The sequence below is a fragment of the Triticum dicoccoides genome, chromosome 7B (genome assembly GCF_002162155.2).
Source record: "Triticum dicoccoides isolate Atlit2015 ecotype Zavitan chromosome 7B, WEW_v2.0, whole genome shotgun sequence".
Lineage (NCBI taxonomy): Eukaryota > Viridiplantae > Streptophyta > Magnoliopsida > Poales > Poaceae > Triticum > Triticum dicoccoides.
Window position 1 is genome coordinate 502,173,900 of NC_041393.1, and position 27,968 is coordinate 502,201,867.

The following is a 27,968-nucleotide window of genomic DNA, read 5'->3' on the forward strand; positions in this document are numbered from 1 at the left end:
GCTTCCTATGAGCGTAGTAATAGGAAGTATTCTTTTTTTTTGATGATTCGTTTCCATGCATGATGATAGTAAATTAGGCCAACATTCATCACTATTTATCAACATCATCAATCGTGTCCATTCCTACCAGTTTTAAGGGAATCCACTCGCTACGTCTTTTTTAAGGGGATCCGCTCGCTACATCGTCGTGGCACGTTATTTTCACAAGCAATTCCCCTAAAAAAACACAGCGCCCTACCTCGACTTTCCTACCTGGACGCCACCTCGACTTCCCTACCTGGATGCCGCCGTCGCCGCCCACCGATCTCGCCGCCTCCCGGCGATCCCCTCCTCCCTCCCGCAGCTCGAGCGACCCACTATTTTGGCCACGAGTACCGCCTGCCTCTTCGCCCATGCGTCGCCCCTCCTCTTCACCATAGCAACGAGCACCATCCGAGGCGGAGCCGCGGCGCCTCCACAGATGCGGCGGAGACACCATATCCAGTGGAGACGGCGGTGTAAATCTTCTCCCACTCTGCTTCGTCCCCTGGTTACCGGCCTGCTCCACCTCCCCTCTGCTTCGTGTGGATCTGCTCATGTGCAGCAGTAAACTTTATTTAGGTAGAACTATTCTTCTAGGCCTTTTTTTTGTTACTTACAAATTAACTTTTTGAGCCAATGCTTACGGCATGAAGTATTACCTAGAGTTCCTTAATCAATCTGCTTGTCCATCGTTTCATTTGGTTCAATTACTATCAGCAAGAACGCATTGTGAAACCATTAGCTTATGAATGTGTGCTCTTCTTGCAATAATAACATTTGCAATGTAAGGGCCGAGGCACACCCATGCATCAGGATGATGTGCACCACGTGGGAAGTAATACTAATATGGCCTAAGTGGATAATGAAATATCCAAAGATACACTTGACTGGATCAAATCTTTTTCTCTGGAATTGTTCCTCATGATGCGCAGATGTAGATGCTATATTTTTAAAATTTCAAATCAGCTATGCATGCCAATGTGATTCTTATCCTTTTCATTAGACAGTGTGTTCCCACCAATCCATCCATGCACCGAACCGATTTTTATTACTCTGTTGAGGTTGCAATTACGAACGAGTAGCATATGTATGCACTGAACTACTTGCATAAGACAGTGAAATACTTCTTACTCGCGTGAGTGGAATTTTGGAATAGAGAAAGAACATACAACAGAGATCACGTAAAACAAGTTTGATAGGTCCGTTGCATTGCATGGGCATTTTTGCTATATGTACTAACAGGTTCTATTTATTTCCTTTGATCGGTCAACACTCCTATGTCCTATGTAGGTAAGAAGGAAAGAAAACCTAACGGTACAGCCGGGCAAAACAGTCAACGGCGAGCTTCATCGCCGCGTACGCGTCGTAGTACCTGGCCATCACCGGCTGGGGCATCGAGGACTTAATGCTGGTGAAGAAGGCGTGGGTATTGGTAGAGCTCCAAGAAGATGCCCTTCGTGCTGCCCGTTGTCTTCAGCATCAGTCCCCGTGTGACGACCCTGGAACTCGGCGACGCTACCAAGGTGACACGGTCCGGGTTGGTTCGGTCCCTCATCAAGCCACCATTTGGACCGGCCAACCACCACCGGCGTCAACGTGCTGGGGCAGCGGCGAGGTGGGCTACGTGTGCGGGTGCTGTGGCGAGGTAGTGGACATGCGGGAGCGCCAGCGATGAGGTCGGTGATGTGCCGTGGAAAGTGCGCGGCTGTTAGCCATGAACCTTCCGTAGCAGTTTTTTTCATGAGCCCATGTTTTTTTACGTTCGGGCCTTGCCATAATTAGCGGATTAACCATGAAAAAAAACATGACGTTCGGTTTGTTGTCAAATGGTGCTGTGATTTTTGGATCAAGCCATGTTTCTCTTGTACTTCCTGTTTCCTGTTCGATTGAATAGAAGTGCAGAAAGTGAACGCACCAACACGACTGAAAGCAGTCATATTCAGTTATAGAGGTATACATTTATACAAGATATACACAGGCAGGAGCGGCCAGTAACCCAACTAAGTCCTGAGCTGACCTTGCTAATCCTTTACTCGCGATAAAGACGCAGACGATAAGGAAAGGTTGTTATAGAGAGAGCAATGGGAGAGAGAGAATCATGTGGCGGTAGGTGGACCTGAACATATGCTTCAACAAAGAAAACGGCAGCGTAGGATCATGGTGCGTGATTATAGGCAGAGGCTATTAAATCTCACACGGAAATCACGGCTGAGCGATTCTCGCATGATCCAAAGTTCACACCCAATCGATCGTTTCCCCAGTTGATGGCCTGCATGTGTGCTGTGCTAAAACGGTCGCTGCCATGGTAGCGGAACCCGTAGCTAGAACGCTACCAGCGCCAAGTTGAGGACTTGAGATCGTCAGTGGTGCATGCACGACAGGGGCGGCGAGAGGCTATGGTGGATGAGGAGGAGAGAAAAGAAGGAGAGGGGAAGCTTCGGGATGTGGTAGTTTACCCGGGGGCCGCCGGTCGGCACGCTAAGAACGAATGGCGGCGACAGTGACATTTTTTCTCAGTCCTCTTGGTCGGACCGGTTGAACACTAGACTGAATCAGACCGACAATTTTCCAGGCCGATTTTAGCAGACCAGATCATCCATTTTCTCTAACAAGCCAGGACCGAGCGTGGCAAACACCGATTGAGCTATGAGCGGTACGTCTAGCCCTGCACACCGTCGAAGCGAAGCTCCTACTCCACGTGAAGTTGATCGCGCTGTTGCACTCGTACGGTAGGAGCCACGGGCACGACATGGTGAAGGGCTAAAGGGCTGATCGAGGGTGAGACCCGCATGATGGTGGCGCAGCTGACCATGGACGAGATCTTCACCTGCACCAAAAAGTTCAAGCAGGAGGTGTTCAGCAACGTGCAGAAGGAGCTGGACCAATTCGGCCTCTTCATCTACAATGCCACCGTGAAGCAGCTGGTGGACGTGCCGGGGCATGAGTACTTCTCCTACCTCAGCGAGAAGACACAACATGAGGCAATGAGCAGGGCCAAGGTGGATGTTTGTGGAGCGGGATGGCCTCACGTGCCAGAACACCGCCAAGGTGGACGCCGAGAACAAGGTGCTCTCTGTGCGGCAGCAGGGCGAGGCGCTCAAGGAGAAGGCCAAGGTCAAGGCGGAGGTGTGGGTGTTTGAAAACACTAGGAAGGCCGACAACGCCACCTCAATGACCGACCTCGCCATGAAGGATTGAAGGGGAAGGCTGGGACTAGCAGGACAAGGTCGCCGAGGTTGAGGCCACCAAGGCTGTCGCCATCCGCGATGCCGAGCTGCAGATGGAGGTTAAGACGAAGAACGTGCTCTGCCAAACTGGCAAGCTCAATGTTGAGCAGCTCAGCAAGTCCACAGTACACTACGACACACAGGTTGGTTATGCAATAAGCATGTATAAAAATATAGTACTAGGGACAAGAGAAAATCATACTTATTGACCTCAGCATTTTATATTTTGTAGGTTCAAAAATCGAACACGCTTCTTCTACAGCTGGCAGAAGGCGGCGGATACGACATTGTATAAGGAGATGAAGGCGGCGGTGAGGTGAAGCGGCCTAGCAGAAATACATGCATGTCTCGATATGGGAGGAAAGGGAGGGAGATAAGGTGAGGGTTAGCGGTGCAACATGCCACACGAGGAAAGGGGTGAAGAGATGACATTGAGGAGGGAAATGAGCTCGGTCCATGGCATGGGTCAGAGTAGAGGAAGGTTTATCCATGGTTTGGCCAAAGGGGTGATGAGCGAGGGAGAAGTAGAAGCCCCCCTCGCATATCTTGGTGTGCGAGCAAGTCTATCGAGGTGGAAGAAGCCTGTCATTTCATGACGGCGTTGGTGACCTTGGCGTGATGTTGTTCGCCGGTTTGTGGGCGGATCAGGCAACCGTCTGGTCTCTCGACCCCCCCCCCCCTTCACTAATTTTGGTGAGAAGAGGGGAGGGATGAAAGGGTGGAGGGGTGGGAGATGAGGTCGCCGATTCTGTTGGTTGTGGGGGCGAGGGCGAAGAGAGGAGAGTGAGCGACGCTGATGAAGTCTATGGATCTAGAGAGGGAGGGGAACAAGAGAGTGAGTGGTGCGGAGAGGGAGTGGATAGAGTGCGGTCGTGCGGGAGAGGACATCAAGTCGTATAGGAGGGGTATAGTGGAAATATCATAAAAATAAAGCTTTATTTATACCTATACACTATATATATTTAGAATAGCATAAAATATTTTCTCAATAAATTACTTAAAATATCCAAGAAATTAGAGATGACCGACTATCATTGTATAAAGGGGAAATCCGTTCTTTGCTCGTGAAGAAATGTAACATAGTTTTTTATGGGCAATATACCACATACCCTAAATAGTAGATATTCGTGAGAATAACCATCAACATGTGATTTAGAGGTGAGCCTAAAATTATTAAAATTGGAATGCCACTCAATCTACTAGAAACTGCTCATTTCTAGCATTTGTCGAATGAATATATATTTTCCATACCACCATCATAAAAAAATTATTCTAATCTTTGTTTATATTAGAATACCTTTGTAGGTCATAAAAACTGATGGATTTGATTGTGCTTCGGAGATGTCGACTGACAAAGACCCTGATGTAACGATGATGGAGGGGGCTAAGAATTCAACGAGTTTTACACAACCAAAAGAGGTGCATGCAAATAATTGTTCTTCTTTGTATGTATGTTGCACATGATATAATACTCAAAAGGTATATTTCTATATATATTTAATTTGGTAGAATATGAGAGAGATGAAGATGGATTATGTCAGGGTTAAAAAAACCATTCAGAGGGTTTTTGGGGCGACGTCATTGAAAGGGTACAAAAATTCACCATGTTTTATACAACAAAAATATGTGCAAGTGATGATATCCCACAACAACGACGCACTCAAAATAAAGCAAACCGGCTGAAATTACGATAAATATTTATGGCAACATTTATTCCCAACTGGTATTCCGATGAGTAAATATTTCAAAAGCCCGTACCAACGCACGGTCATTCTACTAGTATTCGCTTAATTGCTGCCTTCGATCCTGCTGTCCGATCCCCTTAGATTCCTGATAATGCCCCTCATTGCGCCATCGAGGGGGATCGGCGCCCCGCCCCATCATCCGTGCAATCCACCCGACAGATGGTCCCCCTACCGCGGCCACGGCCGCGGCCCCTGCCACGCCTCCTACCTCGTAATGAGCCAGCACGATCGTGTGCCCGTGCTTCGGCCTGCATCGTCCTTGCCAAGTCCCGACGGGCAATGGCCTCGGCGATTGCGGCATGAGCCTCTTCGTGTGCCCGAAAACACTCCAACATCTCTCGAATTTGTGATTAAGTTTGTCAAAAAGGACAGAACTGTAATTTTGTCACATGCTGGACGCACGCACGCATTGACCCATGCATGCTGCGTGGAATGGAATTCAAGCGAGTTTTCGGTTCCGCTAGCTATAGCTACGGCTACCAGGCTCGTAGCTCTGGATCTCGCGTGCCGCGTGCGTGCCGGAGAGCAATGCAAATCTACTGCGGATCTGCGGCCACCCGTTGTAGCACTCCTTTATCGCGAGACACCGCGCCAGCCAAGGACAAGCGACACGTACTAGTCGGGCACCTCACCTGCATGCATGGCTTGCTCTCTGCCGCTTCGTGGCTAGCGAAAGCAGATACTCTTGCAGGCAGTGCGTATCCGGACTGTAAAAATCGCTGTGGAAAAGAACCTCCTTGCTCAGGAGACGCCATGTAATGATCGACGTCGAAAAGAAAGCGTGCCCGAGATCTTCCAAAGGCACTTCTGAAAAAAGAGAAGTGTATCAACGGGGAGTGCCGAGAGGGAGAGGAATCGGCTTGGCTGTTGCAAGAGCAAGCATCTCAAACCAGCATTGCCACTACTAGTAGTAGTTTGATTGGCGTGCACTGCTGCTTTTGGCACCTGGACAACACGCGCCGATGAACACACCTTGACGAACGCGCGGATGAACACACCTTCAGGTGTATTTCTTCCGTTTCCATTGCTGCACTTGGAACTGCACTACGTAGTACGTCTGCCATGAATTTAATCTGTCCCTGCAGGGTTCAGAACCCCCCGTCTTTGATGTATCCATGGCCTTAACGGCGCTGGCAGAATAATCATGGCACCGGCAGATAGTTAATGAAGCCCGCGGCAGGGTTCAGAACACCCCGTCTTGCATGCTCTCCGTCGATGTCCATACGGCAGCTAGCATAGGTTGCTTGCTGCAGTGCCCTTGTAGCTTGCAGAGACTCGACAGGCCGCTGAACCGTGGAAAGCTTGGAGTCGAAGGGATCAGGATCATGCATAGCTAAAACTGATCGCAGTACGTACTCTCTATTTGTCTTTTCCTTGATAGTACAAGAATACTAGTACAGCGTGTTCTGCCGTGCTAGGGCTACAAAAGATAGGCTGTTCGCTCCTTGCGTCGTTCGTCGGGTCGGAATCGGACGTCTCTTCTTTTCCGAAAATCTTTTGCGGCCAGCGGTCAAATTAGTGACATGCTTCAGTGATATCAAATCAAACCTGCAGCAGGCGAGCCTAGCATTACGCACGCATTCCAGGCTTCCAGCTCGTCCTCCCATCATCCCATGCATGCGTCAACTAGCCCAGGCATGAGTAGGTCTGTTTGGATTGAACGATCCGTGAAGAAATTTGAGTACTCCACATTGCGTGCTTAACCCTCTAGGATTAGGGCTTGCTGGGGATGCCGATCAGGAGGCACCGGAGGCTTGCAGCACTTGGGAAAGCTCATGGCAGCGAATGGTCTTCATGGTGCATGTCATGCGAACTTGCGAAGTGAAACTAATCGGTGCAGGGATATAAATAATAAATAAATAAATTTAGGATGGCATGTGCATTAGGCTGGTCATAGTGGGGAGGAACTTAGGAGTAACATCACACACTCCAATACAACTTTGCTTATGTGGCACGTATTTAATGAAGAGAGAGGTGCTTGTGGTAACTACTAGCTAAGTTACCGGAACATCACACACTCCAAAAAACAATGAATCTGTAATCTAATAAATACATCGTTGCATGACACTACATAGATATTCCTACCCACTATGAAGATAGTAACATAGTCTACGAAAGTGTGTAAGTTACTAGTTTATGTTCTTGCCCATTGTGACCAGCCTTACGCCATTATCCCTCGTCATAAAATATGTGCTAAAAAGAACATGTTCCGTATATGCAGGCGTGAATGTCTTCTGTAGAGTGAAGCAGAAGTGATTTTCGTATCTTTGCATTTAATGAACTGGATACTCCCTAATCATTCCCTATATGCAATCGGCCTGCACCTCTGCATGCCCTGGCCTAGCTAGTCTACCACGGTGAAGTGATGGATCAACCAGTGTTTCTTTGCCTTCCTTCTCTCTCTCTAACAAAAAATATTTCAGTGGTACCAGCCCGGTGTTTTACCGTCCAAATTGCAGTATATGGTCCTAGAGCGTGTTCGGTTTAGCGGATCTTCAACGCGGACCCTCAAACCGTGTGTAACCTTTTAAATTGTGGCGCCATCCAATACGGCTCTACATCGGTTCAGCGACCGGTCTGGATGTGATTTTTTTATACAAACTGGAAACAATATAGGTAGAGGAGGAATTTCGGGAGTCCGGACTGCTGCCACGCTCGCGTCTGATTAAACTGGCCGACCAAAAAAAACACCCGCCTCTCCTGCGCTTTTCGTCCGCTGCATGCGTCGCTTCCCATGCCACATCAATGTTGCCCCAGAGCACATAGTGGCCGACATTGATGCCGCGTGATGTGACGAGACGGGAAGGCTGTGTTGATCGACTCGACCTCTCAGGAGCCACCGCTTCACCACCGACGCGGCTTCCCGATGACGTGTGGTTGCATTCGCCACTACCTCGGTGGCGGTGGCAGCATCAGAGGTAGTAGTGTATCCTTCCGAAAAGCCCCCTAACGGCGGAGGAATACGCCGATAGGAAGCGGCGCCGGTAGGACAGGCACAACGCGGCACGTCGGTTAGAGTTCACGGACTCCGACGTCCCGCCACCATGCATCGCAATGGACCCGGAGTTGGCCACGGCCTGGGCCATGGACCGCTAGAAGACGACGACAGAGACGAGTAGGAGCCATCTCCGCCGTCTTGATGAGGAGATGGACAAGTACGACCACGGGTACTCTCTCCGCGTGTCCGCCGCCACCTTCAAGGTCCACCGCCCACGTCTATGGTGACCATGGCCGCACTACGCACGGTGCAACATCAAGCGGAGAAGATAATCAGCGAGCGATAGGCAGCTATCAAGAAGCCTCCTCGCGACACCGCGCCCTCCTGCCGCTCGAAGCCCGATGACGACAACTCCGACAACGGTGATGACGACGATGACGGAGGAGCCGTCGACCAAGCCGACATGGCCTACGAGGTTACTCTCAAGCATATGGTAGTATAGCGTTAATTTTTTCAAGGTTCTTAGTTCACCAGACAAAATATCGTCTGATTTTATGTACAAGATATCCAAGTATAAATGAAAATATCATCCAGTTTGTTTGAGTTTGCATAAAATTCGATTAATTTTGTTAAATTTCCTTTGAAATGTAACTTGAAATATGCGGCTACCTTTGGATGGCCGGCTCCCGCAACAGTGTCCGTGGACTGGTCGCTCCCGGTTCGCGAATGGGTGCGGGAGCTGATTTGGGGGTCGGTGTTGGAGATGCCCTAAGGGATTATTGGTTTACACGATTGCAAATTACATTAGGCATAATGTTAGCCCTCCTACTTCGCTTCCACGAGAGATGGCGAGGCAACCTTAGCCGCCACTGGGCCTTGGCCCTGTCCTTCCCTATCCTTCCTCGTCGTCGGTGGAGACCTTGGTCGGGCGAAACCCTGTTGGGCCGACGGTGGCGAGGATCTCTCGCCCCTCGCTCAACGGGTCGGGAGAAGGCCGATGCCACCTGGTTGGGAAGATGTGCGGGTGTTAGGTGCAGCAGCACGGTGGCGGTCCTTCATGGTGGCGTCGGCGCAATGGGCCACGTGGTGTTGGTGGCGGTGCGTGGTTGGGGTGGCGGCAGCGGCCTCGGTTGTATCGACTCCGCGGGTTGCGGCGGCTTGGTTCGAGGCGGGCCTGGCAGATAGTGTGCTGCTCAAGCGGTGGGACACCTTAGCATCACGACGGTGGTAAAACATGGGTCCTTGCCCCTCTAGGTCTTCTTGAATGGCAGGGGTCCAGGAGGTCTGGTGTCCCTCGCCGATGATGGTGACTGGCGCTGCCCCGCATGGATCTGGCTGGAGCCCGTGGTGAGATAACAGTCCGTACATGCTCCACTTGATCTATTTCTTGATATGAATAGTCGTGGTGACAATGAGGTATATTAATTCACTTGATATATTTTTTGGCACTCAACTCGCGGATTCCCGAGGTGACATTGGGGTAATTTATGCATAGGGGTTAATGCACGTTCTCGTCTTTGTTTCTCTAGTAAAAATCTTAGGGCACTCTTTGAAGTTCTTTGCGTTGGATCGAGTATTATGAATCTGAAATTGTTTGATGTGTATTGTATAATTAGCTCATGGGTACTTGTCGTGACGTTGGAGTATCTAGGTGACATTAGAGTTGGTTGATGCATATCATATGGTGTTATTTTAGTACAAACTCTTGGATTGGTCTAACGGAAAGAATAACTTTGCGTTATTTTAGTACAAATTCTTCGTCACACGTTGAGGGATTGTTATATGATCAAATTAGATTAGCATTGTTGAGAGATTGCACTAGCGAAAGTACAGATCCTAGGCCTCATTTTCAAGCATTACAATACCATTTGTGCTCCATTGTATCAATTGCTACCTTGCTGCTTTTTATTGTTCCTATTACAAAAATCAATATCTAATATCATTACTACACTTGTATCACCATCTCTTCGACGAACTAGTGCACCTATACAAATTACCATTGTTTTTGGTGTGTGATGTCTGCTAGAACTATGTTGGTATTTCCCCAAAGAGGAAGGGATGATGGAGTATAGCGATGGTAGGTATTTCCCTCAGTGATGAGACCAAGGTAAATGACCCAGTAGGAGAACCTCCTCACACCACGTAAATAACACCTGCACACAAATAACAAATACTCGCAACCCAACGTGTTAAAGGGGTTGTCAACCCTTTCGGGTACGGCGCCTCAAGTAAGAAAATAACGTGAGGTAAAAAGTGGTAGATAGGATAAATAGATCACGGAACAAATAAATTGCAGCAAGGTATTTTTTGGTTTAATAGATCTGAAAATAAATGCAAGAGAAAATAGATCGCAAAGGCAAATATGATGAAAAGAGACCCGGGGGTTGTAGGTTTCACTAGTGGCTTCTCTTGAGAAAAATAGCAAACGGTGGGAAAACAAATACTGTTGGGCAATTGGTAGAACTTCAAATAATCATGACGATATCCAGGCAATGATCATTATATAGGCATCATGTCCAAGATTAATGGACCGACTCCTGCCTGCATCTACTACTATTACTCCACACATCGACTGCTATCCAGCATGCATCTAGTGTATTAAGTTCATGGAAAAACGAAGTTATGCAATAAGAACGATGACATGATGTAGACGAGATCCGTTTTTCTATTGCAGAGATATAGATCCCATCTTGTTATCCTTAGTAGCAACGATACATACGTGTCGGTTCCCCTTCTGTCACTGGGATCAAGCACCATGAGATCGAACCCACTACAAAGCACCGCTTCTCATTGCAAGATAAATAGATCAAGTTGGCCAAACAAAACCCAAATATCGGAGAAGAAATACGAGGCTATAAGCAATCATACATGTAAGAGATCAAAGAAGACTCAAATAACTTTCATGGATAAAAACATAGATCTGATCATAAACTCAAAGTTCATCGGATCCCAACAAACACACTGCACAAAGACTTACATCATATGGATCTCCAAGAGACCATTGTTTGATAATCAAGATAGAGAGAGGAAGCCATCTAGCTACTAACTACGGACCCGTAGGTCTACAAAGAACTACTCACGCATCATAGGAGAGGCACCAATGGAAGTGGTGACCCCATCCATGACGGTGTCTAGATTGGATCTGGTGGTTCTGGACTCTGTGGCGGCTGGATCAATATTTCCTCGACTGCCCTGGAGTTTCCGGAATATTGTGGTATTTATAGAGCAAAGAGGCGGTTCGGGGGCACCCGAGGTGGGCAGCACCCACCTGGGTGCGCTTGGGCCTCCTATCACACCCTGGTGGGTGCTGCACCCCTCGAGCAGCCCCTCAGTTGCTTCCTTGGCCCACTGGCTTTCTTCTGGCCCAAAAAAATCCTCCAGGAGTTGCGTTGCGTTTGGACTCCGTTTGATATTGATTTCCTGTGGTGTAAAAAACATGCTGAAAACAGCAACCGACACTGGGCGCTATGTCTATAGGTTAGTACCAAAGATTGATATAAAATGACTATAAAATGATTGTAAAACATCCAAGAATGATAATATAGCAGCATGGAACAATAAAAAATTATAGATATGTTGGAGACGTATCAGTGTGTTAGGGACACAAGCGACATTTTGTTATTTGGTTGCAGGGTTGTTTGAGAGAGACCATCTTCATCCTACGCCTCCCACAGATTGATAAACCTTAGGTCATCCACTTGAGAGAAATTTGCTACTGTCCTACAAAACTCTGCGCTTGGAGGCCCAACACGAGTCTATAAGAACAAGTTGTGTAGTAGACACCACTCGACGAAGTCGGGCGAAGAGGTCGCGATAAAGCTCTTTTGGGTAATTCGCTCCTCGAGCTCCACAGGAAGTGTAGCCGGGCTTAGGCTGCGACGCTCTGGAGTGGGGGATGGGGATGGGGATCTGTGGGAAAGGGGGTGTTTGGCAGGCGTCATCCAAGAAACTTTGGGCATCTAGTTTATGGAGATTAGTGGGTAAGCCGCACGTGCAAACCGGTAGATGTTGGCGATGTAGTCCTTGCGCTGGTGGTGGTGGCGACCTTTCTAGGATTTCGAGCGAGTAGGGTGGTGGTGGTGTGTGTGTGTGCGCACGCAGAGTTTTTACTCTCTCTCTCTCTGTGTGTGTGTGTGTGTGGAGGGGGGCAATGTGGTGTTTGAGGAAATGATGCAACTACTGAAAATTTTACTAGGCAGGAGTAAAATCCCGGGGCTATTGATAATTTGGAAAACATCACACATGGTCCTAAAATAACAACTATGTGCTATCAAATAGAAAACCTTCCAGCCGGGTAGATATTTTCGAGGGATGCAGGCCGAAGCGCTAACAACAAACATCACACACGGTCAACACATAATAACCATGTGTTATCAAACAGAAAAACCTCCAGGTGGCTAGATATTTTTGAGGGATGCAGGCGGGATCGGGAGCACACAACATCGCACACGGTCGAAACGTAATAACTGTGTGCTATCACAAAGAAAACCCCTCCAGGTGGGTAGATATTTTTGAGCGATTTAGGTGGGAGCGAGGGCAACAAACATCGCACACGGTCGAAACATAATAATTGTATCAAACAGAAAAACCCTCCAGGGATAGATATTTTTAAGATTGCGAGGGAAGCCTCGTGGATCCCAATGTACTGTGTTGATGTGGGCACGGGCGTGGCAGACAGGTAGTCTGAGGGAACCGTGTCTGTTGCGTCATCCGACTTGTCTACTGTTTATAAATTTGGCAAAAATAATGTGGGAAAAGGTCAGAACCCGAACACACTTGCATGTGGACCAAAAATATGCATGAAAAGGGTGGTTTGATGTTTAAATACCCAATGAACAACTTTGATGTGGCACCTGTCTCACAAAGCGCACAATATTGCTAGCCCCCCCTGTGTCGGCAGGAGGGGAATCCTAGCTATGAACGCATGCCCCCGAATAGCTAGGTATAACATCTCACCCGACCATAACACTAAACCTATAGGAGTCCATCATGGTCAAACCCCGGCCCCTTTTTGCTTCCAGTCAAAGGTGGACTGTGTGCGGGCCCACATATGTGTGCTTGTGGCGCGAGATGCGTGAGACCACATACGAAGCACCTACGGGTAGGCCAACTATGTGTATGAAAAGGGTGGTGTGATATTTACATATCCAATTCACAACTTTGATGTGGCACATGTGCCTCGCAAATTAACCGGACATCCCCGACCCCATGGAGGTTTAGGAAGTGCGAAGTAGTCCTTCCCCCCACCCACACACACACACTTTGAGTCGGTGGCAGAGGGCATCTCACCATGACATACTGTAACACAGACCAAGAAGAATCCACCTTGGTCGTATAACCTCTCTCATGTTGTTGGTCAAAGTGATGGGTGTCCACACGACGACCCCACAAATGGGCTAGCTCCCTGATAACCATCCAAGGGAGTAGTACCAGAAGGCCACCACTGTCTGCATGTGGCCCAAACATATGTATAGAGTGTTGTGTGATGTTTGAATACCCAATGCACAACTTTTATGTGGCACCATGTGAGGGAGTACCGGATTAAGTGGTCCTCGGACAGCCGGACTGTATACTTGGTCCGGGCTGTTGGACTATGAAGATACAAGATAGAAGACTTCGTCTCGCGTCCGGATGGGACTATTCTTTGCGTGGAAGGCAAGCTTGGCGATTCGAATATGTAGATTCCTTTCTATGTAACCGACTTTGTACAACCCTAGCCCCCTCCGGCGTCTATATAAACCAGAGGGTTTAGCTTCTAGGGTTTAGCCACAATAATCATAACCTCATAGGCTAAACTTCTAGGGTTTAGCCATTACGATCTCGTGGTAGATCAACTCTTGTAATACTCATATTCATCAAGATCAATCAAGCAGGAAGTAGGGTATTACCTCCATAGAGAGGGTCCGAACCTGGGTAAACATTATGTCCCCCGCCTCCTGTTACCATTAGCCTTAGAGGCACAGTTTGGGACCCCTACCCGAGATCCGCCGGTTTTGACACCGAAATTGGGCTTTCATTGAGAGTTCCGCTGCGTCATCACCAGAAGGCTTGATGGCTCCATCAATCATCTACAAAAACGCAGTCCAGGGGGGATCTTCCTCCCCGGACAGATCTTCGTATTCAGTGGCTTCGCACTGTGGGCCAACTCGCTTGGCCATCTAGAGCAGATCGATAGCTATGCCCCTGGCCATCATGTCAGATTTGGAAGCTTGAATTTTGTGGCCGATATCCATGGAGACTTGATCTTCGACAGGTTCGAGCCCATGATAGTTGTCCCCGGCCACCACGATGAACATGACCTAGATCTGTCATCTAGTCGCGCACATGAGATAGCGCATGTGACTGCCCTGGCCCTAGAGCCGGAGCAGACTGCGTCGTCCGAAGACGGGAAGCTTAACCCCTCCATGGAGGCTGCAGACTCAGCAGTGCTCGAGCCGCACACAGACCCAACATCGAGCTGAGCTTGTGTCACCACAACCTCGGACTCGTCTCCGGCCATGGGTTTCGGACCGCGTGCATCCGCGTCCATCGAGCCTGATTGGGCGCCGGTCTTGGAGTTCAACTCCGTGGACATCTTCCAGCACTCGCCTATTGGCGATGTGTTAAGCTCATTAAAATCCCTCTCCTTGTGGGGGACTCTCGGATGAACTATGTCTGGCTCGAGTGGGAAGTGGACGACGAAGAACTTTGTTCCCCACCCACCACCCACTTCATAGCCACTGTCGATGACTTAACCGACATGCTTGATTACGACTCCGAAGACATCGACGGTATGAACGACGATGTCGGAGAGGAGCAGGAACCATCGCATACAAGGCGTTGGATAGCCACCTCCTCATACAACATATACATGGTGGATACACCCAAAGAAAACAACAACGACAATGAAAATCCAGTCGAGGATAAACCTCTTGAGATACAGCCAAAGCGTCGACGTCAGCGACACCACTCTAAGCCACGCCATAGTAAAAACAGCAATACCATCACAGGAGAAAATAACACTCCGGGCAATGCTGAAGACAATGAAGACCCCGTTGAGCCAACCTCCGAGCAGGAGGAACGGGAGGATGGGCGAGTCAGCCCTGGCAAACAGGCCATGAACAAAGACTCGGAGGATAGCAACTACCTTTCGCTCTCTGAGGACGAGGTGAGCCTCGGTGACGAAGATTTCATCGTGCCTGAAGAGCCCGCCGAATAGAAACGCTTTAAGTGTCAGCTAATTGCCACTGCAAGAAGCCTAAAAAAGAAGCAGCAACAGCTTCAAGCTGATCAAGATCTGCTCAATGAAAGATGGACTGATGTCCTGGCAGCCGAGGAATATGGCTCGAACGCCCAACCAAAAGCTACCCGAAGCGCAAACTGTTACCACAATTCGATGATGAGGCATTGGAGCCAGTCCTACCAAGGTACAATGCGGCTGACCCGACCACCACGTGGCTAGGACAAAGCGGCACCTCGAGTTGAACACCAGCCCACACTGCCTCGCCGAACACCAGCCCGCACTGCCTCGCCGAACAAACAGAAATATAATAGCTCGGGGATATACACATGACCTGCGGTGCGACTTGGAAAACAGAGCAGGTCAGACAAGATCAATCTATGGATAACGGGGGCGTGCTCCGATGCGCCATGATGGCCATCCGGCTGAACGTGACAAACATAATCATGTCCGGGCCGAAAACCATAGACGAACTCCATCCAAGCTACATCATGACTTGGCCCGATATAGAGGCGCCGCACACCCCCTTTGCTTCACTAACGAAGTAATGGGACACGATTTCCTAGAAGGGTTTAAACCCGTGAACATCGAATCATACGATGGCACAACAGACCCCGCGGTATGGATCGAGGACTTTCTTCTCCATATTCATATGGCCCATGGTGATGATCTTCACGCCATCAAATACCTCCCGCTCAAACTCAAGGGACCAACTAGGTACTGGTTGAATAGTCTGCCCGAAAACTCCATTGGCAGCTGGTGGACTTGGAGGACGCCTTCCTCGACAACTTCCAAGGCACATATGTCCGTCCTCCAGATGCCGATGACTTAAGTCACATAATCCAACAGCTCGGAGAGTCAGTCAGGAAATTGTGGACTAGGTTCTTGACTAAAAAGAACCAGATCATCGACTGTCCGGACGTCGAAGCCCTAGCGGTCTTTAAGCACAACATCCGTGACGAATGGCTGGCCAGACACCTCGGACAGGAAAAATCAAAGTCAATGTCAGCCCTTACAGCACTCATGACCCGCTTCTGTGCGGGCGAAGACAGCTCGCTAGCCCGTAGCAACAACAATACAAGCGAACATGGCACGTCTGAAGCCAGAAACAGCAACGGCAAGCCCCGACGCAATAGACATAAGCGTCGAAATAACGGTGATAACACCGAAGACACGACGGTCAATGCCGGATTCAGTGGCTTTAAGTCCGGTCAGCGAAAGAAGCCATTTAAGAGAAATAATCCGGGCCCGTCCAGTCTGGACTGCATACTAGATCGACCATGCCAAATCCATGGCACTCCTGATAAACCAGCCAATCATACCAATAGGGAATGTTGGGTCTTCAATCAGGCCGGCAAGTTAAATGCCGAGAATAAGGAGAAAGGGTCGCAAAGCGACGACGATGACGAGGAGCCCAGTTTTTATCCGATTAGGCATGTATAGCGCCCCAAGTTCGAACTTCCGAACACTAGGGGCTACGCCAAAATTTTCGTTGTCAAACTCCTATGGCTAAGTGAGGGTCATAAAGCAGTATAGTCTGATTGCCTTGTTCGTTGCGCTAAACACCTCCTTTAAGGACCAAAATTTGGAGTAAAGAGTGTTTAGATTTATCCCGAACACCCTCGTACTATCTACGTGGGGGCAGAAGCCGACGACTGACCAACTCTCAGATTTCATAAACAGCCGCACAAGAGGTAAAATTTTAAATAAACAAGCATTATATTACATAACAATCTTGTTTCATATTACTGGACAGGATAACATGGATTATACAGGGGAATATGATATCCTTCGCACATTGCTCTGCTACAAGGCGAGATCCCTCCAGGACACTGTCAAAATACAGTTCAGGCCGGCGGTGCTCCTTGCCCTGATGCGGCCCCTCGGTCATCAGCTTTGTGGCGTCCATCTTCGCCCAATGCATCTTAGCGCTGGCAAAGGCTATCCGCGCACCTTCAATACAGACCGACCGCTTGATGGCTTCAAGCCGTGGGAAGGCACTGACAAGCCGCTTCACAAGTCCGAAGTAGCTGCTGGGAATGGGCTCGGCAGGCCATAGCCGGATTATTAAGTCCTTCATGGCTAGTTCGGCCGCCCTATGCAGCTCGACCAGCTGTTTCAGCTGATCGCTAAAGGGCACTGGATGTTATGGTCCAAGGTATTGAGATCAGAATAGCTTCTTCGTAGAGCTCCCGTCTTCGGCTCAATAGAATTCTGCAGCGTCTGATACACTGCACGGCAGATCCGCAAACACCCCTAGAGAACTCCAAATCCGGGTCAGTAAGAGGAACCTTTCCTTCACATATTTGCTCTACATTATAAAAGCCTTACCCATCGCGATTTTCTTGGCCGCCTGGATTTCTTGGAGGGTGCTCTGGGCTTCGGCTCGAGCATCTTGTGCGCTCTGGCGGGCCTTGGCAAGTTCGGACTCTCGATCCTTAAAATCACGCTCCAATGACTTGTACTTCTTGACGCCGTCCTGGAGCTCTTGCTGGACCTCACTGACCCGAGCCTCATGCTTTTCACGTGCGGCGTTTTCCTTAGCCCTCGGCCAGCAACCTCTTGAGAGCCTCGGCCTCGGTCGTTGCTTCTAACAAATATTATGACACTTCAATCAGAACAAATACTTCATTACACCTGAACTTAGACAAGGTTAAATACATACCTTTGCTTTCCTCCAATTGCTTCTTCACGAGGACGAGCTCCTCCTCGGCCCACTCCAGATTCTACTTCAGTCTGGAGACTTTTGCAGTGTGAGCGGTCGCAACCAGCAGCGATGCTCGCTTATTCACATAGACATATCAGATTAGACTCCTGCGAAAATTATTTGATCCTCTGTTCGGCTTTTCTTTCCGAACAGCGGATAGAGCATCAGGGGCTACTGTCTATATTGTGACATTCCTTTTCTAATTACATTGCTTACCTCAAAGCCTATTAGAAGGCTAGTGCAGGCTTCGGTTAGTACGCTTTTGGCGGACTGGATCTTCTCGATCACCGTACTCATAAGAGTACGGTGTTCTTCAACAATGGAAGCGCCTCGCAGCGCTTCCAACAATCTATCTGGTGCCTCTGGATGGACAGAGTCACCGGTGGAGTTAGCTCATGATACGTCTCCGTCGTATCTATAATTTTTGATTGTTCCATGCCAATATTCTTCAACTTTCATATACTTTTGGCAACTTTTTATACTATTTTTGGGACTAACATATTGATCCAGTGCCCATTGCCGGTTCCTATTTGTTGCATGTTTTATGTTTCGCAGAAACCCAATATCAAATGAAGTCCAAATGGGGTAAAAACAGACAGGGATTATTTTTGGAATATGTATGATTTTTGAGAAGAAAAATCAATGCGAGACGGTGCCCGAGGGGGCCACGAAGCAGGGGGCGCGTCCCTGACCCTTGTGGGCACCCCGTAAGGCGGTTGACGCTCTTCTTTGGCCGCAAGAAAGCTAATTTTAGGAAAAATATCTGGGCGAAGGTTTAAATCCAATCGGAGTTACGGATCTCCAGATATAAAAGAAACGGTGAAAGGGCAGAATTGAGAACGCAGAAACAGAGAGAGACAGAGAGACATATCCAATCTCGGAGGGGCTCTCGCCCCTCCCATGCCATGGGAGCCAAGGACCAGAGGGAAAACCCTTCTCTCATCTAGGGAGAAGGTCAAGGAAGAAGAAGAAGAAGGGGGGCTCTCTCCCCCTTGCTTCTGGTGGTGCCGGAACACTGCAGGGGGCCATCATCATCATCGCGATCTACACCAACAACTTCACCGCCCTCATCACCAACTCTTCCCTCCTCTATGCAGCGGTGTAACCCCTCTTTTACCCGCTGTAATCTCTAGTTAAACATGGTGCTCAACGCTATATATTATTTCCCAATGATGTATGGCTATCCTATGATGTTTGAGTAGATCTGTTTTGTCCTATGGGTTAATTAATGATCGTGATTGGTTTGAGTTACATGTTTCATTATTGGTGTTGTCCTATGGTGATCTTGGTGTCGCGCAAGCATGAGGGATCCCCGCTATAGGGTTTTCAATATGTTCATGATTTGCTTATGGTGGATGGCGTGAGTGACAGAAGCACAGACCCGAGTAAGTAGGTTGTTTGCGTATTGGATAAAGGGGACTTGATACTTTAATGCTATGGTTGGGTTTTACCTTAATGATCTTTAGTAGTTACAGATGCTTGCTAGACTTCGAATCATAAGTGCATATGATCCAATAAGAGAATGTAAGTTAGCTTATGCCTCTCCCTCAAATAAAATTGCAATAGTGATTACCGGTCTAGTTATCGATTGCCTAGGGACAAATAACTTTCTCGTGACAAAAAGCTCTCTACTAAAAATAACTTAGTTGTGTCTTCATCTAAACAGCCCCTACTTTTTATTTACGTGATCTTTATTATCTTGCAAACCTATCCAACAACACCTACAAAGTACTTCTAGTTTCATACTTGTTCTAGGTAAAGCAAACACTAAGCATGCATAGAGTCGTATTAGTGGCAGATAGGACTTGAGAGAATATTTGTTCTACCTTTAGCTACTCGTTGGGTTCGACACTCTTACTTGTCGAAAGAGGCTACAATTATCCCCTACACTTGTGGGTTATCAAGACCTTTTTCTGGCGCCGTTGCCGGGGAGTCATAGCGTGGGGTGAATATTCTCATGTGTGCTTGTTTGCTTTATCACTAAGTAATTTTTATTTGCTGTTCTTAGTTGTTTTCTATCTTTAGTTATGGGTAGGAAACGCAAAATACCAAAAAAAATAGTTGTACCTACTGAACCAATGGTTGAAGAACCACTCAAAATCTATCACACTCCTGAAGCTTTTTACTTGGATCATCTTCGATCCCTTTGTGCTCGTGCTGAAACCCCCACTAGCTTAGTTGAGGGCAAATATTTAGATGAGCATGCTTATTATGTGCAACACCGTATATCTAAAAAAGGGAAACTTTTACTGGATCAAATTCATCGGTTGCAATGCTATGCTTGGAATTTATGTGAAATATATGATTTTACTTGTTGTTCTGAAAACCCTAAGAAACACCTTCCCTACCAATGTGAGTTTAGTGATAATGGAATCGTATCTTCGTATGCTAAGGGTGTTTATAATTATTATGATGTTCAACAAATTGAAGAATTTGTTGCTTTTAAGGGTGCTTATGAAATTGCTTCTTTGATTGAAAAGTATGATGCTACTCTCTACAAATCTGAAAATTTTGCCATATTTAAATATTGTTATCATAATTATGCTTCTAATGCCTTTGTTAAACCATATATTGAGGACTCCCCCGCTGTCCAAGAAGAGACTAATATTTTGCAGGAGTCTATGGAAGAAGAAATTTATGAAACTATGAGCCCATTGGATGAAAAAGATGAAGAGGAGAGCAAAGAACAAAAGGAGGAAGAGTGATGTCCACTACACAACCTTCTTCTTGTAGACGTTGTTGGGCCTCCAAGTGCAGAGGTTTGTAGGACATTAGCAAATTTCCCTCAAGTGGATGACCTAAGGTTTATCAATCCGTGGGAGGCGTAGGATGAAGATGGTCTCTCTCAAACAACCCTGCAACCAAATAACAAAGAGTCTCTTGTGTCCCCAACACACCCAATACAATGGTAAATTGTATAGGTGCACTAGTTCAGCGAAGAGATGGTGATACAAGTGTAATATGGATAGTAGATATAGGTTTTTGTAATCTGAAAACATAAAAAGCAGCAAGGTAACTAATGATAAAAGTGAGCGTAAACGTTATTGCAATGGTAGGAAACAAGGCCTAAGGTTCATACTTTCACTAGTGCAAGTTCTCTCAACAATAATAACATAGATAGATCATATAACAGTCCCTCAACATGCAACAAAGAGTGACTCCAAAGCCACTAATAGCGGAGAACAAACGAAGAGATTATGGTAGGGTACGAAACCACCTCAAAGTTATCCTTTCTGCTCGATCTATTCAAGAGTCCGTAGTAAAATAATATAAAGCTATTCTTTCCGTTCAATCTATCATAGAGTTCATACTAGAATAACACCATAAGACACAAATCAACCAAAACCCTAATGTCACCTAGATACTCCATTGTCACTTCAAGTATCCGTGGGCATGATTATACGATATGCATCACACAATCTCAAATTCATCTATTCAACCAACACAAAGTACTTCAAAGAGTGCCCCAAAGTTTCTACCGGAGAGTCAAGACGAAAACGTGTGCCAACCCCTATGCATAGGTTCATGGGCGGAACCCGCAAGTTGATCACCAAAACATACATCAAGTGGATCATGTGATATCCCATTGTCACCACAGATAAGCACGACAAGACATACATCAAGTGTTCTCAAATCCTTAAAGACTCAATCCGACAAGATAACTTCAAGAGGAAAACTCAATTCATCACTAGAGTGTAGAGGGGGAGAAACATCATAAGATCCAACTATAATAGAAAAGCTTACGATACATCAAGATCGTGCCATAGAGAGAACATGAGAGAGAGAGAGAGATCAAACACATAGCTACTGGTACATACCCTCAGCCCCAAGGGTGAACTACTCCCTCCTCGTCATGGAGAGCGCCAGGATGATGAAGATGGCCACTGGTGAGGGATCCTCCCTCCGGTAGGGTGCCGGAACGGGCTCCCGAGAGGTTTTTGGTGGCTACAGAGGCTTGCGGCGGCGGAATTCCCGATCTATTGTTCACTTCGATGTTTTTAGGGTATATGGGAATATATAGGCGTAAGAAGTCGGTCGGGGGAGCCACGAGGGGCCCACGAGACAGGGGGGCGCGCCCAGTAGGGGGGGGGGCGCCCCCCACCCTCGTGGCCACCTCGAAGATTCCTTGACTTCAACTCGAAGTCTCCTGGATCACGTTCGTTCCAAAAAATCACGCTCCCAAAGGTTTCATTCCATTTGGACTCCGTTTGATATTCCTTTTCTTCAAAATACTCAAATAAGCAAGAAAACATCAATATGGGCTGGGCCTCCGGTTAATAGGTTAGTCCCAAAAATAATATAAAAGTGTATAATAAAGCCCATAAACATTCAGAACAGATAATAAAATAGCATGAATGCTTCATAAATTATAGATACGTTGGAGACGTATCAGCATCCCCAAGCTTAATTCCTGCTTGTCCTCGAGTAAGTAAATGGTAAAAGAAAGAATTTATGAAGTGTGAATACTAGAAGGTGCACAAGTTTCATTAGTGATAATTTCAATCACCTTTTCTAGCATGATTATATGTCATAACAGTAGTTCATCTCATAAAACTTCTGAAGATCAAGTAACAAGCTATTCACATGTTAAAGCATAGACCATAAACTTTCTTGAAAACTAGCAACCTTCATTCTCAGTCATCAAACAATTACAATCCATCTTATTTTCAGGGAGGGTCTATGTCAGAGCTTTGATTTAGCAAACTCCACATACTCAACTATCATGTACTCTTCTACAATTGCTAACACTCACGCAATACTTATGGTTATGGAGTTTTAATCAGACACTGAGAAAGATAGGGGCTTATAGTGTTGCCTCCCAACGTATTCACCTTTGGGTGATGTCAACAATAATAGTTCATGCTAACTTACATCCAATTGGATATATATATATATATATATATATATATATATATCAGGATCTTTCCAACACGAGGTGCTTGCCAAAGGATAAAATGAAAAAAGGGAAAGGTGAAGATTGCTACGTCTTGAGCTTGCGTTGGTTTTCCTTGAAGAGGAGAGGGTCATGCAGCAATAGTAGCGTAAGTATTTCCCTCAGTTTTTGAGAACCAAGGTATCAATCCAGTAGGAGGCTCCTCAAAAGTCCTACGCACCTATACAAACAAACAAAGAACTCGCAACCAACGCAATAAAGGGGTTGTCAATCCCTTCACAACCACTTGCAAAAGTGAGATCTGATAGAGATAGTATGATAAGATAAATATATTTTTGGTATTTTATGATATAGATTGGAAAAGTAAAGATGCAAATAAAAGTAGATTGAAAGCTTATGTGATAAAAGATAGACCCGGGGGCCATAGGTTTCACTAGTAGCTTCTCTCAAGATAGCATAAATATTACGGTGGGTGAACAAATTACTGCCGAGCAATTGATAGAAAAGAGAATAATTATGAGATTATCTAGGCATGATCATGTATATAGGTATCACGTCCGCAACAAGTAGACCGACTCCTGCATGCATCTACTAATATTACTCCACACATCGACCGCTATTCAGCATGCATCTAGAGTATTAAGTTCATAAGAACAGAGTAACGCATTAAGAAAGATGACATGATGTAGAGGGATAAACTCATGCAATATGATATAAACCCCATCTTTTTATCCTTGATGGCAACAATACAATACGTGCCTTGCTGCCCCTGCGGTCACCGGCAAAGGACACCGCAAGATTGAACCCAAAGCTAAGCACTTCTCCCATTGCAAGAAAGATCAATCTAGTAGGCCAAACCAAACTGATAATTCGAAGAGACTTGCAAAGACAACTCAATCATACATAAAAGAATTCAGAGGAGATTCAAATATTTCTCATAGATAAACTTGATCATAAACCCACAATTCATCGGATCTCGACAAACACACCGCAAAAAGAGTTACGTCGAATAGATCTCCAAGAAGATCGAGGAGAACATGGTATTGAGATCCAAAAAGAGAGAAGAAGCCATCTAGCTAATAACTATGGACCCGAAGGTCTGTGGTAAACTACTCACAAATAATCGGAGGGGCTATGGTGTTGATGTAGAATCCCTCCATGGTCGATTCCCCCTCCGGTGGAGTGCCGACAAAGGCTCCAAGATGGGACCTCATGGATACAGAAGGTTACGGCAGTGGAATTAGGTTTTCGTTGGCTCCCCTGATGTTTTCGGGGTACGTGGGTATATATAGGAGGAAGAAGTAGGTCGGTGGCCACCCGAGGGGCCCACGAGATAGGGGGGCGCGCCCTGTAGGGGTGGGCGCGCCCTCCACCCTCGTTGACGCCTCGGCTGCTTCTTGGCTTGCACTCCAAGTCCTCTCGATCACGTTCTTTCCAAAAATCACGCTCCCGAAGGTTTCATTCCCTTTGGACTCCGTTTGATATTCCTTTTCTTCGAAATACTGAAATAGGCAAAAAAAATAGCAATACTGGCTGGGCCTCCGGTTAGTAGGTTAGTCCCAAAAATGATATAAATGTGTAAAATAAAGCCCATAAACATCCAAAACGGGTAATTAAATAGCATGGAACAATCAAAAACTATAGATACATTGGAGACATATCAGGCATCCCCAAGCTTAATTCCTGCTCGTCCTCGAGTAGGTAAATGATAAAAACAGAATTTTTGATGTGGAATGCTACCTTGCTTAATTCTCAATGTAAATTTCTTTATTGTGGCATGAATGTTCAGATCCAAATGATTCAAAATAAAAGTTCATATTGACATAAGAAATAGTAATACTTCAAGCATACTAATCAAAGTGATCATGTCTTCTCAAAATAACATGGCTAAAGAAATTTCATCCCTACAAAAATCATATTGTTAGGCTATGCTTCATTTTCGTCACACAAATATGTTGCCAAATTCTACACCCCCGGTGACAAGCCAAGCAATTGTTTCATACTTAAATAATCTCAAACTTTTTCAACTTTCACGCAATACATGAGTGTGAGCCATGGATATAGCACTATGGGTGGAATAGAATATGATGACGGGGATTGTGTGGAGAAGACAAAAAAGGAGAAAGTCTCACATTGACGAGGATAATCAACGGGCTATGGAGATGCCCATCAATTGATGTCAACATGAGGAGTAGGGATTGCCATGCAACGGATGCACTAGAGCTATAAATGTATGAAAGCTCAACAAAAGAAACTAAGTGGGTGTGCATCCAACTTGCTTGATCACGAAGACCTAGGGCATTTTGAGGAAGCCCATCGTAGGAATATACAAGCCAAGTTCTATAATGAAAAATTCCCACTAGTATATCAAAGTGACAACATATGAGACTCGCTATATGAATAACATGGTACTACTTTGAAGCACAAGTGTGAAAAAGAGATAGTAACATTGCCCCCCTTTTTTATTTATTTTCTTCTTTTATTTTATTTTTTGGGCCTTTTTTTTTCTTTTGGCCTTTCTTTTTTTTCCTTTTTTCTTTGGCCTTTCTTTTTTTCTTTTTGGCCTTTCTTTTTTCCTTTTTTTGGACTATGCTCTAATAATGATGATCACACTTTTATTGATTTACAACTCATGAATTACAACTCAAAAGTAGAACAAGATATGACTCTATATGAATGCCTCCGGTGGTGTACCGGGATGGGCAATGAAACAAGAGTGACATGTATGAAAAATTATGCAAAGTGGCCTTGCCACAAATACGATGTCAACTACATGATCATGCAATGGCAATATGACAATAGTAATGTGTGTCATGATGATAAATGGAACGGTGGAAAGTTGCATGGCAATATGACAATAGTAATGTGTGTCATGATGATAAACGGAACGGTGGAAAGTTGCATGGCAATATTGTTGGGGAACGTAGCAGAAATTCAAAATTTTCCTACGTGTCACCAAGATCTATCTATGGAGAAACCAGCAAGGAGGGGAAGGAGAGTGCATCTACATACCCTTGTAGATCGCTAAGCGGAAGTGTTCAAGAGAACGGGGTTGAAGGAGTCGTACTCGTCGTGATCCAAATCACCGGAGATCCTAGAGCCGAACGGACGGCACCTCCGCGTTCAACACACGTACAGCCCGGTGACGTCTCCCACGCCTTGATCCAGCAAGGAGAGAGTGAGAGGTTATGGAAGACTCCATCCAACAGCAGCACGACGGTGTGGTGGTGGTGGAGGAGCGTGGCAACCCTGCAGGGCTTCGCCAAGCACCTACGGGAGAGGAGGAGGTGTCACAGGAGGGAGGGAGGCGCCAGGGCTTCTAGTATGGCTGCCCTCCCTCCCCTCCACTATATATAGGGGCAAGGGAGAGGGGGGAGGCGCAGCCTTTCCCCTTCCTCCAAGGAAGGGGTGCGGCCAAGGGGGGGAGGAGTGCCTCCCTAGTCAAGTGGAGGCCCTCCCCCTTAGGGTTTCCCCTCTCCCATGCGCATGGGCCTTGGGGGGCTGGTTCCCCTGGCCCATTAAGGCTAGGGCGCCCCCTTACAGCCCGTGCTGCTGTATTGGACGTGGTGGAACAATTTCCGGGCCTCCGGACCCCTCCGGAATCCTCCGGAACCTTCTGGAAGCTTCCCGGTACAATACCGAAAAAACCTGAACTTTTTCCGGAACCCGAACAACAACTTTCCATATATAAATCTTTACCTCTGGACCAATCCGGAACTCCTCGTGACATACGGGATCTCATCCAGGACTCCGAACAACATTCGGTAACCACATGCAAACTTCCTTTATAACCCTAGCGTCATCGAACCTTAAGTGTGTAGACCCTACGGGTTCTGGAACCATGCAGACATGACCGAGACGTTCTCCGGTCAATAACCAACAGCGGGATCTGGATACCCATGTTGGCTCCCACATGTTCCACGATGATCTCATCGGATGAACCACGATGTCAAGGACTCAATTGATCCCGTATGCAATTCCCTTTGTCTAGCGGTATTTTACTTGCCCGAGATTCGATCGTCGGTATACCGATACCTTGTTCAATCTCGTTACCGGCAAGTCTCTTTACTCGTTCCGTAACACATCATCCCGTGATCAACCCCTTGGTCACATTGTGCACATTATGATGATGTCCTACCGAGTGGGCCCAGAGATACCTCTCCGTTTACACGGAGTGACAAATCCCAGTCTCGATCCGTGTCAACCCAACAGACACTTTCGAAGATACCTGTAGTGCACCTTTATAATCACCCAGTTACGTTGTGACGTTTGGTACACCCAAAGCACTCTTACGGTACCCGGGAGTTACACGATCTCATGGTCTAAGGAAGAGATACTTGACATTGGCAAAGCTCTAGCAAACGAACTACACGATCTTTGTGCTATGCTTAGGATTGGGTCTTGTCCATCACATCATTCTCCTAATGATGTGATCCCGTTATCAACGACATCCAATGTCCATAGCCAGGAAACCATGACTATCTGTTGATCACAACGAGCTAGTCAACTAGAGGCTCACTAGGGACATATTGTGGTCTATGTATTCACACGTGTATTACGATTTCCGGATAATACAGTTATAGCATGAATAAAAGACTATTATCATGAACAAAGAAATATAATAATAACACTTTTATTATTGCCTCTAGGGCATATTTCCAACAGTCTCCCACTTGCACTAGAGTCAATAATCTAGTTCACATCACCATGTGATTAACACTGACAGGTCACATCACCATGTGACCAACATCCAAAGAGTTTACTAGTATCACTAAACTAGTTCACATCATCATGTGATTAAGACTCAATGAGTTCTGGGGTTTGATCATGTTCTGCTTGTGAGAGAGGTTTTAGTCAACGGGTCTGCAACATTCAGATCCGTGTGTACTTCGCAAATCTCTAGGTCATATTGTAACTGCTGCTTTCACACTCCACTTGGAGTTATTCCAAATGGTTGTTCCACTATATGTATCCGGTTTGCTACTCAGAGTCATTCGGATAGGTGTTAAAGCTTGCATCGACGTAACCCTTTACGTCGAACTCTTTATCACCTCCATAATCGAGAAACATATCCTTATTCCTCTAAGGATAATTTTGACCGCTGTCCAATGATCCATTCCTGGATTATTCTTGTACCCCTTGACTAACGCATGGCAAGGCACACTTCTGGTGCGGTACACAGCATAGCATACTATAGAGCCTACGTCTGAAGCATAG

The 27,968-nt window shown here is 46.6% G+C and overlaps 1 pseudogene; it reads left to right on the forward strand.

Annotated features, from left to right (window-relative positions):
• Window positions 1-3,568, forward strand: part of LOC119339040 — a 51,371-nt pseudogene extending 47,803 nt beyond the window's left edge.
• The last annotated feature ends 24,400 nt before the right edge of the window (window positions 3,569-27,968 follow it).